We start from the raw sequence: 19,367 nt of genomic DNA on the forward strand, positions 1-19,367 counted from the left end.
ACAATACTCAAGTGATTTCCTGAAACACGTATTCTTGGTTCTTGCACAAAAGAAATTTAGAGAATAGGCGAGAAATTCCCCAAAACGTATTTAACACTATGAGTTACATGCATTTCTAAATATATATTTAACTAAAACATACACCATTTAAAATAAATACATAATAGTAAATCTATTACACTATTTATATGTTTACAGTTTGACTGAAACAAAAACAGAGCCTTTTTTTTCGAACGGCGTGTGTTTTTTCTTACAGCAAAGCTACCTCGAGCTTTCTGCTGTGTTCATCAAGGAGAATCGAACCTTTTATTTTAGCGTTGTAAATCCGTAGACTTATCGCCGACCCAGCGGGGAACCTTTCAAGCGGTTATGCGAAAGTAGAAAAGTAGATAAATGGAAATAGTACTAAATCACTACAGCAAATTCGTTTGTTTGTTTAAAAGCACAAAGCTACACAATGGGCTACCTGTGCTGTTTCCATCATGAGTATCTAAACCAGGTTTTAAGAGTTGTGATTAAGCTACTGGGGGGGAATACTACAGCAAAATATCCGTTTATACACTCAATCAGCTTCGATTTCTTTTTCTTCACATCTATCTTTTTTTTTTTTTTTTTGACACCATAGTTACGAGTGCTTGCTTCTTCTTTTAGCTATATAGATTATTTGGTCTATTATGGCCTAGTGGTTAAGGCACTTGATTCGAAATTTTCGGTTGCAGGATCTAAAACTCTTCCCGAACATTCTCATTCTTTCAACTGTGGAGGTGATATAATTATGACAATCAACTCAATTATTCCTTTGTAAAAGAGTTGGTGGTGGGTTTTGTTTACTTGCTGTCTTCATCCTAGTCTTTCACTTGAAATTATGGAGAGATAAGGCAGATAATCTTGGAGTTTTTTGAGCAAAATTCAATAAACAAACGCACCAGAATAATTTTCAAAATCACTTTTTTAAAATTACAAATGCATTTTCCAATTTATTAAATGATATCTAGTATCAATATATAGCCTTTAAGCAATCCTATTTTAGTTTTGTCATGAATACAAGCTTACAATTTAAAAAGAAGCGGAAATGCAGAATTTTACAGGTTTATTACTGGCTTCAGGATACACTCCTAATACTCGCAGGAATATTCAGCAATTACATATTCTCAGCTCTATATACAAAGTACTACGGTTGTTAATACTTATAAGTACGTCGCTTTTGGTTAGCGTGCCGTGCGAGATATATTCATAGGTTCAAATGAGATATTTGGATACAACATAAGAAATTAGTAACAGAGCATCAATGTTATTATTTATATGGGCAGTTAGTGTTTCTTTGTTAATTATATATTTGAAACATTAGATATATTAGCTATATTTAAAACAGCCGTTTATTTACGATTCTTAATGTGTGTGCACTAAGGCTTATAAACACGAAATATTCACGTCTAGTTAATTAGTAACTGGACCTTAGCAGCAAATAACTTTTTCTTTTGTTTTAAGTTAGCTTCTTTTTGACTTATAATGAGCCTTAATCATTTGAAATATATTTGATTACTTTTCCGAACTGTTATTATGAAGATTACTTACCATTACTCTTAGTATACAGATGTATAGGTATTATAATTATTTCAGTTCTAATATATTTAGTTAGTTTAATTTTGATCTGAACTGTGATCCGTAGATTCACGGTTCGCACCCCGTTGCTAAAAGAAAAGCATTCTCCACAGTTTAGTTCCGTGAGTGCACGATATAATAGTGACAGTTAAATTTGTTAGCCATGAGGTAGTCTAAAAGATGGCGGTGGGTGCTGTTGACTAACTACTTTCCCTTTAATCTGTCATTTAAAACTTAAAGAATTCTCTGCGCTGAACCCAACCCCCTTTCTCACAGTGACATAAAACTTATAATGCTAAAGCCGGGTTTCAATACATATGGTAGATACAGCACACATAGACTATTGTTTAGCTTTGTGGTTTACAACAAACAAAGAGATTACGTGTAGAAAGTATTTTGTGTAACATTAATTGTAAATAATAAGTATATTAATTCTGTAGATGCATTAACAATAATTCTGTCTTTAAATAATGCAGTTAACTTACATTATGCAGTTTGAAACGTTATAAGAAAATACTTTAAATTACAAAACATTGCTACATTATAAACAAATAAATATAATCCGCAAATAATAAGATAAGAACATATTTATTGCAATATTTGATTATTTTAACGGTCTTGTTGTACGTAGTATAGTGTCTGAATATTTTACGTCAATCGATGAAACTTATCAAAGGATACTATCCCAAGATTTTTGACTTGATACGTGTTTTCAAGGGTATCATTGACATAATTATACTCTTCTGTGAAAATTAAAATAAAACATCACCATCTCTGTTGACGTTAAAACAGAATTCAGATAAATCCAGGTGGTTAAAGAGCTTAGTATCGAGCTGATTGGTTAAACAGCTATGTTTTGAGTTTGTTTTAAATGTAGCTTTGTATCAAGAGTGCTAGTTAAAAGAGTTTTATATCAAGCTGACTGGTTAAAGAACTTTGAATGGAACTTTTTGGGTAAAGATAATTTTTTGTATGGGTGAGTAATTAAAGAGCTTTGTACAGAGCTGGTTGACTACAGAGTTGTTTTTATATATATTTTACTAGCTTTATACCCTGCTGGCTGGTTTATTTGTTGGACTGTTTAGTTAAAGAGCTTAGTTTCAAGATATCATTCTTAACATAGAACCTTTTGTTTAACTGATTAGTTCAAACGCTAATTGTTTAGATGGCTAGTTGAAAAGAAATATTAAACTTTGTTTAGAGCTTGGTTGATTAAAGAAAGCTCCGTGTTGAGCTGGAGTTTTGTGTCAAACCGGCTAAGTGAAGAACTTAATATTTTTAGATGTTCTAGACAGTTATTACTATGTGTATTTATTTGTAACAGCAAACCATTTGTTCTAGGTTTGTTTGTTTGTTTTTTAATTTCACGCAAAGCTACACGAGGGCTATTTGCGTTAGCCGTCCCTAATTTAGAAGTGTAAGACTAGAGGGAAGGCAGCTAGTCATCACCACCCACCGCCAACTCTTGAGCTACACTTTTACTAAAGAATAGTGGGAATGACCGTCACATTATAACGCCCCCACGGCTGAAAGGGCGAGCATGTTTGGTGCGACGGGGATTCGAACCCGCGAACCTCGGGTTACGAGTCGAGTGTCTTAGCCACCTGGCCATGCCAGGCCTTTGTTCTAGGAGGTAAGTTTAATTACGTCTTTGAATATTGAATAATGTTGATTATCGTAGCACATAGTGTCTAGCATATTGATGAAATAGAGAATGCCTGTTAACTACTTTGTATTCATATTTCGTTTTTACTTATCAAAATATGTGAAATTGTGTTTGTATTGAATGCAGTGAGTAAAGAATTTTCAAGGTTGTGATGCGGCTGAGATGTACTTCCTTCTTGCATCGAGAAAATTCTAATTTACGGCTTGTTTTGACACGAGTTGCCTGTACGTTTGTAGTATGTATGTGTGAGTATTAAACAGTTTTCTTAAAACGTGAAATCCAAATCAAGAGGTTAGATCCAATATATTGTACAAAACCACTGCTAAAAGGTACAAAGAAGCTTAGAATGAAATAACAGTTGATATGAACAAAGAACGCAATATAGAAAAATACATTTTCTCTCTATATTTAAAGCTGTATTAAAGTGTACTTTATGAGCCTGTATTTTTTCAATGTAACAAAAACCACACAATTTTATTATTATATACTTATCCTGAAACAAAACAATTTATTACCTTTTGCAAATTATATGATAGAGAGCTTAACTGCGAGAACATATTTCTAGAGAAGGCATAAAAAAGGTAGAATACAGTTGGTATTCGAATTATAAATGTTTTGTGTTGTGTTAAATTTATCTTGCCAAACACGGAGAAAGCGCAAATTGAGAAATTCATCAGCTTAAGCGTCTTTGAAATGTACTGTGTTTTTCTTCCTGGCTGGTACATGTTGGTTAATAAAACTGATTTTTATCTTTTTATGTCTGTAATCGTTATCATACAATACAACAAATAACCCTTGAGGGGTTTATTATAAACTACACAGTAGAGCTGGAACTATGCGATTTCTCCCTAGAATTGCACTGAGAACGCCAATAGACAACTAACGTTTTCTGTGCAATCTTAACTTGGTTTTAGATTTAAATAGTAACACGTAACATATAAAAAGTTGTTTCTGCAACTTGTTTTTTTGCTTGGTTGCGGTTGAACAGAACGCCAGTACACACTTAATGGTCATAAAATTATAGAGTAGTATGCAAATGAACAGGCAGATTCGTACTGTTTTAGTCGTTAATCACTGTGCAAGCTAGGCTTAATGCCCTTCAATCTCTAGTTATCCAGCAATGATTAATAAACCCATATATTTCATCACGTTTAACTGACGGACTTAATTTCAATATGCTGTTGTAGTTAAGAATTTGGTTTTGAATATTCAATGATACAAGTTCCTGGTAATTTTTATTATGAAAATAGAATTTCGGCAAACTCTTCCATGATCTAATGTTAAATAATGCATTTAGATTTTAAAATGACAGAGTATTTTAGTTGTTCAAAAGGCTTGGCTTGTGGAACAATTCATAATAGATAAGATAATATATTAAGTGTCAAAATATGCCATTTGTTTTTGTATTGAAAATAAGATAAATTAGTTAACAGTATAACGGTTTTAAATTCTGCAAACTAAGCAAGAAAGCATGTGTGAAAACATGAGACTTATAAGATGTAAAAAAAAACAAGACACCAGAATTGTTATGCTATTTTGTACACCTCTTTGCATGTACGCTTTGGCGAGAACTCTCGTGTTTTCCACGTGGAGTTGCGTCTAGTAGATATTCAAAACACGTTTTGTAACGTGTCCAAGAAAACAAGTCGTGTGAGTCGAGAAATCTTTTATATGCTTAATAGTATTAAAATTCTGGCTGAAGCCGAGCTGGGGAATTCCTGGTTAAACTGTGTATTTGTTGAGCCAAAAGTATAGGCCAAGTACGATAAGTAATTACTCAGTTGGCTAATCAGCAATGTTTCATGGAACACTAGAAAATCCTAGTTACCCCAGTTCTAAGTATTTTATTATTTAGCTAAGATCAATGTTTTGTTGTTCTCCAGCGGTTGTTTTCGATTTTTCATATATTCCATCATTTATTTTCGTATGCCCAGTTCAAAACAGTGTATGAGAAAAGGTGAGTTTAGCAAGTAAGTTGCGCTTAAACTTCTTTGAGTATAGCAATTCCTTACCGAACTGTTAGAATGGCACTTGCTTAGAAACTACAGTTAGAAGTAATATAAAAGCAATAAATTTTAAGTATATTTTTTGTACAGATAATATATTTCTTGTTTTGTCAATTCATTTTTCTTCAGTGACCCCTGTTTTGTTCTTGCTTCTGATGATTTGATTTCAAGTCTAATCATATTGAACTATCTAATTCTCAAAGTTTATCTTGTGTAATATGTTTTTAAATGCCGGTGCTTGTAAGTAAAATCTAGCTAAAGATATGCGGTAATTTTATGTGTAATGTTTCAGATTTTCTTATTAAATGTGTACAAGCAAATTTATTTCACGACATAACATACACGTTTCGGTACGTGACTTTTCACGTAACGAACATTCAGTTTTCTTTCTGAATACATCTCATATTATGATTGAATTTTAAATTAGATTTTAACGAAGTTAACTATTAAACTTAATCATTTAATTTGTTGCCAAGTCTGCTCTCCTTTTTATGTATACAGACAACGTTCGTCAGTGGCTTTTATATATGCATTAAGAAATTACAAACATGATGTAGTTTTGAAAAAAAAAATTAAGATGTCATGACCTCTATATAAAATTTACTCTTCAACAGACCAAGAAAACAACTGAACTTAGTGAGTTCAGTAGTCAGCTTGCTACTAGTTTATAAAATAACGTATTTGGGTTTGGTACATAAGAATTTAAGGGAGGTTTTTTTTTTTAACGTTATATCAAAAATATTTATAAATTTTATTTTTGAAAGAATATGCATCCTGAGAATTGATATTATTTTGTATCTTTAAACTTTTTAAGATTTTATTATAAACCTATTGATCTGTAAGCACTTAACAATTTTGTTGGCGAACAAATGGCTTAAAGCACTATAATACAGTGTTTCATCAGTTGTGTACCCTCACTCTGAAAATGATTTTCGCTCGAAAATCCAGTAATATTTTGGATTATATCAAATTAATTAAAGATATGCCAACTAAGGTATACTTACTTATACAATGAAAACGTAAGGCTTTACGTGTTCTATATGTAAAATCCTTCCATTTAAAAGTAATCGTTTATATACTTAATTATATTTCATATTATTAATGAAAATGACAATAAATTAACGGTAGAGTATACTTCACTTACGAAACACAAAATCTCTAGGTGTAAATTTCAAGTATTCCACGAAAAAACTTTAGAGAATCCTAACATCTAAGAAAAGTTGCTAGAACACATGTTGCAGTTTAGATTAAGAGTCAAGTAACAGGACAAGGGTACACGTACAACCAAAAGCTAATATTTACGAATACAAAAATATTATTTAATCAGGAACTAAATGAATACATAAATAACTAGAATATTGGTACTCTAGTTACAGTATAAGATATTAAATGTACGAAAAAGAAAAACAGAGTTTAACACAAATAATTTGATTTTATCTAACCACTGTAACTTAACACAACTCGGAACAGTCAACAAGGAAGTAATAAATAAAGTTAAATATTCTGTAATAACCTGAAAGTAAAAAACCTGAAAATAATCGTAGCACGTAAAATTTTTGTTTGTTGAATGATTATTTTAATAACCATAACAAAATATTTATTAATACTGAAATTGCAAAAAAAAGTTGTACAATGATCAAAAACGAGTTAAAAAGCCAAAAGCAGAAAAGTAGTATATTGCATTTAGTTTATTTTTTAATTTGAAAGAAGAATGTATTAAATAACTTATGTCTTCTTTAAGTAGTTTTATCGAAATTTTGCAATAAAAGTAGCGGTCAAATGGTACAAAGCGTTTGGTAAAATTAACTGAGTAATAATAAAAATATAGGGATCACAAAATATTGATTTTGATATTTAGGTACTTACAGCATAGCTGTAAGAAAGTGAATGACAGAAAAGTTAAAATACTTTCCAACTCACTCTGATTCAGAATGGAAACTTTTAAATATGATTACATCATGTATTTTTATTGAATTTATTAAATAAAAATAGTTATTTATACATTGAAAAAGTAAGACTTTGCATGTTCTACATGTGAAAAACCTTCCATTTAAAAATAATCGTATCAACCCGAAAATATATTAAAACTAGGCTCTAAAACTCATAGTACATATAGTAAGAACTTTATAAACATATTTCAGCCGTTATAGCTGGACATAAGTCCAGTAGCTTTACTGGTTACAATGTTAGAGACATATATACAGTATTTATCATTGTATTCTGCTGGCTCAATGGTTTGAAATTAAATAACAGTGGTGGTTAAAAATCTTTAATTTTTTTTTCCATTTATTAAGGGTCATTAATGAAGGTGTGAAATTCCTCGAAAACGTTATAATTCAGTGACAAGTAGCAAATGACAAAATTAACTGATTAATTAATTCACAAAAATGAACTAGTAACATAATTGCTAAATATTCTGAAAACTATATAAATATAGAATTACTGTAAGTGTAAAAAATATATCATGCATATAACCTACACTACAATTCAGTATGAAGAGTAGTCTTTCTCTCTATTCTTTCGATTTGTTTTGGAGCTTGATTCCTAGCCTGAGGGTCACAGGTTCGAATCCTCATCCAACGAAACATGTTCGCCCTTTCAGCCGTAGGGCGTTACTCTTTGACGCTCAATTCCACTATTCGTTGAAACAAAGAGTAGCCCAAGAGTTGACAGTGGGTGTTGATGACTGGATGCCTTTCCTCTAGCCTTTACTGCTAAATTAGGTTTGGTTAGCACAGATAGACCTCGTGTAGCAAAATTCAAAACAAACCAATCTTGTTCGTGGTTACTGGTGAGGAATGAAATTCCTCCAAATCGGTGAAAATCAATGATAAGGGTAGAAAGTGCTTCACATTTATTTTGTGGTAAATTCAACGCAGAGTTTATAAATATTGCGTTACAATGATATTTATCATAGGACCCTTTTTAAAGCTATCATTATTTTGTTGCTTCAGGAATATTATTTACAATTCTTTGTTTAATAACCTCAAGTTTCCTTTTTCAATGTAAAAATGATGTTTTGTATCTATTTATGAACTGTTATTTGATACAATGATCACGAGTTTTGCGGAAATAACCCTCAAACACTAAACTGGTAAAGTTTAAAGAGTGTTAATGAATAAATAATTACCTCGTGAAACGTTTATTCTAAAACAATAAGAGAACTGCGTGAAACAAAATTAGACGTAAGCACTTTTAAAATGTTGCAATAAGTAATACTATATTGTGCAATGAAATATTATTAAAATATACACATTATTGGACAGATCTATGATTTAGTCAATCGTTTGACGTTTTTTCACAGCCAAAATAGCAAAATGTATTCTCTTTAACTACGGTTTCAAGTGAGATTGTTATAAAATAAAATCGAACAAAGATTGAACGAATCTTTAAATGTTACCACATTCATTTCTCTTTTAGAGATGAAAGAACGCTATCATATTATATTTTTTACGACAATGAATAGACAAACGTCAAACATAAAACTAAACAATATCGTTATTTATATTTCATAATTTCTGGTTATAATTACATTTGCATAAACTGATATTGATTGGTGCTCAAAGTAAATTAGACATTTCTATAGTAATTTTTTTCATAAAAAATTAGAAACTGGCTTTTCGCGATGCGTAAGAGTCAGAACAGAATGTGGGTCAGAATTTGTTGTTTTATTTTATCGACAGAAAAAAGTAGAACTTGAAGGGCATTGCCCCTTATTCACATTGGAGGTTTATTTAGTTTTGATAAACTTGACGATGTTTCTCATTCCATTAGCACAGTGGTGTCTGCGGACTTATACTGCTAGAAACCGGGTTTCGATACCAGTGATTGGACAGAACACATATACCCTTTTGTACAGCTTTTTCTCGATAACAAACAAGAAATGGGACGATAATTACTGTACTGACATACTTGATATTTCAGTCACTTGCAACAAACAGTTGTTATTGATGTGACTAGAAAAACAATTAAGTATACTGGATGTTTCTCACGATGGATGTATTCATATATCCGTGTAACAAATGCGTTACACTGATGTGACGTTAATACAAAGAAACGCATATAACCACCTAACTTCTTTATTTATCAGATATCAGTAAGATATCAGAATATTTGAATTAAGATATTCTACTGATATATAGTTTAAAATATTTATAATCAAAAAGTAAAATTTAAATTCCGTAACAATAGGTTTGTGATATCTAGAGAAAATAAATTAATTTTTTTCCTTAGTAATACAAGTTTTCGTCTACCAAAGTGCACTTACTTCACATAAAAGCTAAATATTACCAAGTTACTCTCCATGTTTATTTTGAAAGTTTGGTTTTAAGATTCATTCAAAGCTACATGTTAGTCATTCCTAATTTAGCAATAAAAGGTAGCTAGTCAACATCACTCGCCACAAACTTTTGAGCTACTTTTTTTACCAATGAATAGTGGGATTAGCCGATATAGAAATGCTCCCACGTCTGAAAGGGAATACTAATCCGCGACCCGTAAATTGCGAGTCGAGCGCCCTAACCACCAGGCCGTACCAGGCCAAATTCTAAGAATGTTGAAGAATTAAAACCTTCATTGATAAAAATAATTTGTATTACTCAACATTCATACCTTTCGTATGTTATATTGTGATTTATACAATGAATTATTTAACGAAAATCAAATCGTTATATTTCTGGAATGTAAAACCTTGTTTTTATTCCAATAGAACAATAGTTACTTTATTTTTGTTTTAAAAGGAAAAAAAAACGCATGAGAAAAGTATTTACTGTACACATAACACTATTTCTGTTGAGAATAAAACTGTACTGCATTTCCCTGATAAGAACTTGTTCATGATTTGTACGAGGGCTGTTCAAAAATTACGCGGACTGACGTCATAGAACAAAATGTACTTTATTTAGAAGTTACAAGTCTGGGGCCCCTTCAAAGTACTCTCCTCTCCAACGCACACACTTATCCCAACGGTGTTTCCACTTGTTGAAACAGTCCTGGTACGCTTCTTTTGCAATGTCCTCCAGCTCCTTCGTCGCATTTGCCTTAATCTCGGGAATCGTCTCAAATCTTCTTCCTTTCAAGGGTCTTTTGAGTTTGGGGAACAAGAAAAAATCGCAAGGAGCAAGGTCAGGTGAGTAGGGGGGGGTGGGGAAGAACAGTGATCGGGTGTTTGGCCAAAAACTCACGAGTTCTGAGGCACAAATTTCGCAGCAACGCGGTGCATCTTCAATTTTTCGGTCAAAATCTCGTAACAAGATCCAACTGATATCCCACACTCTTTAGCAAGCTCCCTGACAGTCAGACGTCGATTTGCCCGCACCAGGGTGTTGATTTTGTCGACGTGTGGGTCGTCAGTTGACGTGGAAGAACGTCCAGGACGCTCATCATCTTTAATGGACTGCCGACCATCCTTAAAACGTTCATTTGAAACATGCCGTACGCTTCATAGTAACATCACCGTAAGCCGTGTTAAGCATAGCAAAAGTTTCAGTCGCAGATTTTCCAAGTTTAACACAAAATTTCACAGCAAGTCGTTGCTCTTTCAGGTCATTCATTCTGAAATCCGCCAAACGAAAAAATCGCACTTCACTTAAAACCGCGTAGCTAATACACAAATGAAGATATCTGCAATCGGGAAATGGCGTCGTAATCAGCTGATCTGTGTAAACCTAGCGACACCAAGCGGATTCCCCTGGAACCAACTGGAGCCGCGCAATTCAAACAGTCTGCGTATTTTTTTAAACAGACCTCGTATGTGCAGTAACTTATATCAATAGAAGTTAAACTCATTAACATTTATGGTGTGAAAATCGCTCACCTGTTTTGTTATTTTCTACAGAAACAACAAATAATCTATAACATCACACTCAGAGACTTCAACATTTAGGAAAAAAATATTTTAATTTTATTTTCTTAATTCGCCGATTATATTTGAATTCATCGGAAATAAACCTAAATATATTTTACAGTTTTACTATTTATCTTCATTTTTAGAAATAAAGCCACAAAACATTGCTTATAATTTACATTTAGAAGATCTTATGAATGTTTTATCTTTTTACCAAAATTGGTTTTAGATATATAAGAAAAATGTAAAAAAATCGACTTTAGCTGTAGGCAAGAACTAGAATAGAATCATTCATGACACATTGTGAATATCAACTGCCAAATTTCCAGTTTTGTTTGCAGAAACGTGCTAGCACCAGTCACGTGCTGACATCTTGTGTAGTAGAACGAACTGCTTGTTCCACTTGCTTCTCAGAACACAGTTTGTGAGAGAGCTTTGAACTCGCTACAATAACGGCGTTATGAACTAGATATCAAATCAATGCGTTCAGTCTTAAGGACTGTACACTGTTGTACAGTATAGAAACCAGAACTTATAAAAGTAAGCTCTCTAAAACATAAAACCAATCTTGGGCTTTAACGGAGTTAGTGATCGTAGCATCATAATAGCTAAAGCGTTCAGTATCGTAAGAAGAGTTTCACATCACTATTTTAATATTATTGACCGATTTCTAACTGAGGTCACCATTATATTTTTGTCTTTTACCATTACTGCTCCTGGTTTGTTGCAGACAAAAACAGCGTTTACCGGCAGAGAGACCTACAAATAGATGAAAGCAATTAGTGGGTACACATTGGTCGTTGCCGAGTCCAGTCGAACCATATTGGATGATTAGACTTTACCTATATAAAGTGCCATTTCTAATATTTCTTCTTCAACTTTGCTTGATTTCAAAGGTTGCTCACGTTAGCTGAGTTAACGAGGAGATCAGATTCAACAGAGCGTTAAAACCCCAAAGGTAAACCTGCACTTTATTTTACTTTTATTACAAGATGAAAGGGAAAATTTATACTACTTAGGGTAGCAAGTCTTTCCTGTGAAAAACTGAAGTCAGCGAATTGGTATTTCTTTTCTACTTGATTGATATATTGCGTAGTACTATTCCGAGATTTTTATTCTATTGGAATTGATACGAGAAACACATTAACTAAGATAAAATTGAGTTAATTTAGTTATTGTAAAGTAAACAAAAATACTTTGTTAGTCTTCAACAAAACATAACAGTTTAAGTGAGTTACGTAATAAAGGTTACACACCATGTACTTCTTACAGTATCAAAACAAGACTACAAATGATAATTAATCCAATATAAGAGCAGCATTCGATTTGTTAGCGTCGCATAAACGAATATTAGTTAAATTAAATTGAAATATACCTTTGAAGATTAATGGTTCGGGCACTGGCTATCATAAGTAATCATTTGGACATCAACTGTGTATATAAGTATTTTGTTATTTAGCAACGTTTCGATAACAGTTGACAGCAGGTATATGTGCTTAATAATTTCATTACAAGCCTGACCTTTTATAGAAAGATAAATGCTTTGTTTAGATTTTTATATCATTTACAGGAAGTATATTTTATATATCTAAGACATCTGTATTTGCTCAACTGAGAAACACTAGGATACTTTTCTGTTAGTGCTTTTCTAGCTTATATGTAATACACAAAATACTTTCTACACAAAAATTGTGTATATTTTCTTAGATTCATGTATTGCAATCCAGTTAGTGATCGTTTTTACTTGGTTGTTTGAAGCTCTGGAAAACGAAACTTTACTTGAATGTGCTTCTTCAAGCTAGCCTGTTGTGTTAGAATTAATGCATCAGTATTTTCCAAATTGCATGTACGAACTACAGACAGTCCCGTCTCATTATGAAACATTGCTATTGCAAAATGCAATAAATAATATCGGTACTTTGTAGAACCTTTCGGATGATATTTAAATTAGATTCTTTTCTTTTGCGAAATAAAGAGTACTTTCTAATCATATTTTTTCCGATATGATGAGTTTGGACGGACAGTCCTAACTGAACCTCTTTAAACTAACTCTAAAGTGTATTTACAGAAATATATATATATATACATGAATATTTAAGTTTCCTTTTCACGTACTAATTTCGATATATTTATTTTCCTTTTAGTTTTTATAAGGTTTTTCTCTGCTGTTTTTGCTTGCGTATCATTATTACTTATGCTAAAACCTATCTTGTTTTCTCTAACTTATTTCAGACATACGTCTATTTCCTTCATATATTTACACATACATCTTTACAAATCATTATTTAGCTATCTTTACTCAATGTCTAAATTTCTGTGTATATATATATATATATATGTAACCTAAATAAATATATGTCATTAATAACTTGAATTAACCAAGTTTTAATGGATAATAATAAGATAAATGCAGTAGTCGATTGTTAACACAGTGTTTGAATATTATTGGATTTAGTGTCATTAATTAAATATGTTTGGTAGTTTTGATTATAGAAATCTGCTTATGGCGTCTGTTATAGCCATAAATAACCACCGTACTGTTGTAGCCATAAATGGTGGCATTGAATAATATAAACATTGGATCACACTTTCAAGCTAACTGCATTGGTTAGTTCTAAAGGTGTTATTCAAACTAAGTAGGTAAACTGCTAGAAACTTGTATTATTCCACACAGCTATATAGTACGATCTTATCTCAGTGTACTTCTGGTATTTATTTTATGCATTATTACCTACACTATGTATAACTCATTAAGGAGGCAAACTTAGGTCGTATGTAATGTTAACTATTTAATCTGAAATTATTTAAAATAATTTAAAAAATGAAACTTTTTTGTAGTTTTGCTCTTATATGTAATCTATACAAGCTTACATTACAATAGATCATTGTATTCTGCATGTAAAATGCTAGTTTCTAATTGCCTTCTTCGTCTGATTGTATCTTAGTTACAGTTGCTTGAACGAGAAAATCTGAGATTAAAGCTCTGAGACACGTTTAAAGTTCTATGATAGATTCCGAGTTTTGTTTTTTACAGAAACAAATTTGTTGTAATAAAAGAGAAACTTTACATGTGAGTATGCATATTCTATATATATTTGGCCAAATATGTATCAGTAAAATAGTTCTTTAATTTTTATGTCAACTTTAAAATATACATCCAGCTATCACACATTATAATAAAGACAAAATTTCAAACGTTTTTCTTCCTAAAGAAGAAATGCCATCCTTCGCAGATACTTGTTTTTTGCCTTTTCCAATATTTTCAAGTAATCTTTTCGTATTTTTTGCCATTTTTGATATTTGTTTGACATAATAAGTTGCAAATATACGCAATATATAGTAATAGTTTCAATATTAAGTTACTGTAATGACAGATTATATCCGGTATAATCATAAGTAATTTAATTAAAATCATTAATTTGCTTAGATCATTAAATTTTCGTAATTTGTAAATAAGTCTCAGCATAAACAGCGATACATATCAAAGTAAACAGAACAACACAATACAATATTTTATCTTAAAAACACTAACAAAAGTACAAAAAAACTAATTAAACAGACGCATACCAGAAACATTTTGTACTGATCAACTTCATTCTACCTTAAAATGCCTAAATAAAATTTCAGACACCTGTGAATGGTATAAATATGGCTGTCATCTAATGGAGTGAGAAAATATGCAAATACTTATAAAAGGTAGAATGTAGAATATCCTGACTGAGGTGAATTTTCGATTATAAATGATAGAAACGTGGACTAGTGCATACCTGAAGGCAAGGAGCCATGACCTGGAAGTATTTTAATCTCTTGCTGCGATATCACAATAATATTCTTGCTTTTGAAAGAGATCGTTAAGTTGAAGTGTTGTGCATCTCGTCACTCAAATAACTCAGTATTATTCTTAACTTTAAACGTTTTTGGAAGTGTATTAATCATTTGATCAGTAGATTAAGATAATAAGTTCAGTGACTTGCACATGAAACACCTTGAAGCATCTAAAAATAAAACATTAATTAATCTATGTCACGTGTCAATTTGCATGTTTGTCTGCTGAAGAGTAATGTTCGTGTTTCATAATGTTGTGTATTTTAACGAAATGTAAGAATAAATGTATCTTTATATTGCTTTCGCCATCTGCGCACATTGTTTTAGTCATTATATACATACACATATAGATTTTTTTTATTCAGAGAACAGCGAAAATTAGGGCAGAATGTTATATAAACCATTATATTACACATCCAGTAAAATGCACTTAACATATATTTGCTAATGTTCCAGAATTAACAATAATTGTTAATGACATCCAAAACTGTATCAAGCTTATGAGAAAGATAAGTGTGGTAACATTTTCATGATTACATGACAAATAGTAATTAGGTATAGAAAATAATCTAAACACGTAGTCAGCGAAAACTGAAACACACACTTGTATTTAAAACATAATTTCTTTAGAAATTGGGTGTTTAACTGTACTTTTAAACGTATACATGCTTATAAGCTTTGTGGCTACTATTACGTTTGTGCACAAATTAACTCACAGTGGAAAATGCGGAAACATTATTGGTGTATCTTTGATGGAGCTTTTCAGTTGCATCCTTATATTTTTATCTAGAAGTTTTCTCGACCATAAAAATATTTTGTTTGTACATGAATATCTAAACGTCCCATTACTAAAACAAACTGTATCTCTTAATTCAGGTGTTTCTGGAAATTTACACAGGCTACTTAAATGGTACTACTTTGTAATTCAGATTCATTTACTATATGTTTTGGTTCGGCATGTTCAGGTGGTTAGGGCGCTCGACTAGTAAGGTGAGGGTCTTGGATTCGATTCCCTGCCACACCAGACATGCTCGCCTTTTCAGCCGTTGGTCATTATAATGTGACGGTCAATCCCACTATTCATTAGTAAAAGATTAGGCGGTGGATGGTGATGACTAGCTGAAAGTGCGATCGTGTTTGGAGGGATGAGGACTCGAACCCACGACTTTCAGATTATTAGTGGAGTGCCTCAATCACCTGACCATGTCGGGCCTAGGAATTTTGACAATCTCTTGTAAGTTATGTTCTGGATCTACTTTAAAATAACATTCAGTATAAATTTTGCGACAATGTTACATCAGCTGGAATATTCTTTTTTATTTGCAGTTCTAAATTGAAACAGTTGTCATATCAAATATTCAGTTGTGGAGGATTTTCTGTAATTTAAGTATTTAATGCCAAACTTGTTGAAGGTTTCGTGGTTATATATATTTATTCCTTTATTTTATTAATATATTCATCGATATGTCATAATCACATTAGAAAATAAATTAGTGTTAATGATAAAACCTATTTTTATTTCAATGCAAAAATCACTAAATAAATGGACGAAACATTGATAAAATGAAAGTAAAAAAATGTAGTTGTAAATCAAACTACATACGAGTAATTTAATATGATTAACCAATTAGGTTATTATGCACGTTCTAAATGTGTCATTTAGTTTTACATAAGCAACTAGCTTTTCTAATCAGAGAAGAATACGTGGCTCCCATTATTATGCCAAAACCATTGACTGCCTGGAGCTAGTAAAACAGACCTTGAGAAATAGGTATGTAGGTCAGATTGTAGCTGCTTTTCTTAATCGTGAATTGGATATAAAAATAGCATACAGTAGAACTTCAGAAATCTGAGCGTCTTAATTTAGTGAAAAGGGGTATGTTCCAGATATTCTTTCTTTTACATACAAATACCTATAGACCTGCGTCCTTCAGGAAGATATCGGAACAAAACCCGAATGCTATTATTATTTTCTTGGTCTTTCTTTCAACTGTGTTAAATAATTTTAGCAAAACGTTTTCGAAATATAAAGTAAAAATGGGATTTCTTGTTTTTGCAACGATAATGTAGAATTAATTAATTAAGTCTCAGTAACTTTTTTATGAAGTTTTCATCAACAAATGTATGTTTTTTATTCTAAACATTTTGTGGATTGAGTAAAATGTGAAACACCCAAAATCTCAACGATGAATACACGGGATATCATGGAATTATTTTACTTAGAGAAATTAATATTTTCACATTATTTGTTCAATGCATTGACCCTGGAGTCTCATTTCCATATTTAGGTGTTTGGTTACTGATATTACTTTTGATGGATTTATCTAAATTGATACTTTTACTTTTCCCTAAAGGTTTTACACAGTATTATTCATGGTAAATTTATGAAATTTGTCTCTGATACAATACAGATACCCCCCCCTCCATTTTCCCAAAGGATCATTGACTTGACGCAACAAATTCCAATGAACTCGAGCATGCGACAAAACTATAGCTACAGGGAATATCTCTTTATTTAACTTACTGAACAGAATCCCTCTACTAACTATAACTAGTTAGTTATAGTTCACAATCCTCAAGCAGTCTGTTGACCTAATTTTTATTTCTTTCCGAGTCCTTGAATTTTGCTTATTGTTCTAATTCTCTTATATTTTATAGTTGATTATGTAGTCAAATATCATTCTGGAATATACACTTAATCCATGATGTTGTATTGAAGTTAACAAGTTATCAAACTAACCTTAAATTGCATATTGTGAGGAAAAGTCCTAGTGTTCATGAAAGTTTTCCTAGAACCATTCAAGAAAATAACGGCCGGTCATCAACCGATTGTAAATTTTACACTTTCTTTTATCTTCTTCATTCTGAGTACAATACAACAGATATGCTATCGGAATTTATATTACTTACCAAATAAAATAATTTCAGGTTGAACGCCGACAAAAATATTTTGGTTTCCTGAAAATGGACCTAAAAGTTATAGAAATCAGCAAAAAATATTGATTTCAATGAGTTTTAACCTCATTTTTCAGTCTTTAAATTATTGTCATCATTGGACATACCAAAGTAGATAATTTAATAATAAATTAAATTGCTACGATAAAGACCATTTATTTACTGGATGTTTTTTTTTTGTTTTTGTTTTCCTCCGTACATGGAGGGAGCATTGTGCTGTGTACACGTAAAGGTTGTCAGTTTTCCGGGTTTTTTAATGAAAGAAGTGATTTTGTATGCTGAAAGTAGGAAAATTAACAATCTATTAAAGACCCCCTTCCAACTTGCTGTAGGTAATTTATTTTCTTGGTAGCATATGTTCTTTTCTCCCTTCCTTAAACGTTTCATAACTTCATAATAAGAATTGTTGTTTTTTTTTACTACCCATGCATTTCCAGTATGTAAATTATGGCTAATTAAACGATTCATTTTGTATCATAATATTGATTGGATAGTATTATAATCATACTTTTCGTTATGCTGCATTTTACTTTAAAGAAAAGAAAAAAAGAAACGTAATTGATAATTAGACTATGCATCCTGATAAACATTTCCACGAAAGGGTATTAAATTCTATTAGTTGAGTTAATAACATGTACTTTATTTAGTTTCATACAGCTTATTAAAAATCTTCATTAATATGTATAGTTATCTGCTATGACCACTGCTTGATGCCACATAGGAAAATATGGATGTTAGAATCCAAGATATTTGTTAACAAGCTACTGAATATAGTGTACAAAAATATCCTAAACTATGGCTTATGTAGGTTCGCATTTTTGATTTTATCATTGTAGGTGACAGCACTGACGCATGTAATATTCCAATATGACAGGACTTCCCATACTTTGTCCTTAAAAGCAACACCTTCCCAGAAATGATACTTAGTTGTATACTCAATAAAAAGTGGATTTTTTTCAGTCAGAAATTCCATACTTATTGAGTTTGATGTCATGATCGTTTATTATATTTACTGTTGTGCAAGTACACCTTTCCGATCGATAAGCAATGCTTTAAGAATACCGTAGCTCTTACTGTAACACTTCTAAGATACAATAGGTTTAACATTCCGACGAGGTAAACTGCTAAAGTGCAATATGGAATACATGAAAGATATGAAATTACAAAGTGATAACTACTGATAGATATTAGAGTATTAACTCCCAATATATTGCCTTGCAAGTTGAGTGCATTCGAATGCCTAGTAATTGTTTGACTCTTGTCTCCGAGTTTTGTGATTTGCAGCTGAATGAAAAAAGTCATAAGATGCAACTGAAGAAGTAATGATGGATGAACTGGGAGCTCAAAATAAACTACCGTATAAAACCAAAATGGCAGACAATATGTAAGGATTGTCATACTTGCGATATTTCAGAAAAAGTCACAATATTGCGAAATCTTATCTGAGGAAATAAAAAATACCGAAAAG

The 19,367-nt window shown here is 31.6% G+C and overlaps 1 protein-coding gene across 7 annotated transcripts in view; it reads left to right on the forward strand.

Annotated features, from left to right (window-relative positions):
- Positions 1-4,892: 4,892 nt before the first annotated feature.
- Positions 4,893-19,367, forward strand: part of LOC143232852 (uncharacterized) — a 124,357-nt gene continuing 109,882 nt past the window's right edge. For 2 of the 7 annotated variants that reach the window (XM_076468806.1, XM_076468815.1), the window contains exon 1: positions 4,893-5,225. The gene's annotated coding sequence lies outside the window, so the exon portion shown is untranslated. Of the gene's footprint in view, positions 5,226-11,505; positions 12,078-19,367 lie in introns of those variants that run through there. The other 5 variants (XM_076468802.1, XM_076468816.1, XM_076468803.1 and 2 more) reach the window with 4 other exon arrangements.

Source organism: Tachypleus tridentatus, chromosome 11 (assembly GCF_004210375.1).
Source record: "Tachypleus tridentatus isolate NWPU-2018 chromosome 11, ASM421037v1, whole genome shotgun sequence".
Lineage (NCBI taxonomy): Eukaryota > Metazoa > Arthropoda > Merostomata > Xiphosura > Limulidae > Tachypleus > Tachypleus tridentatus.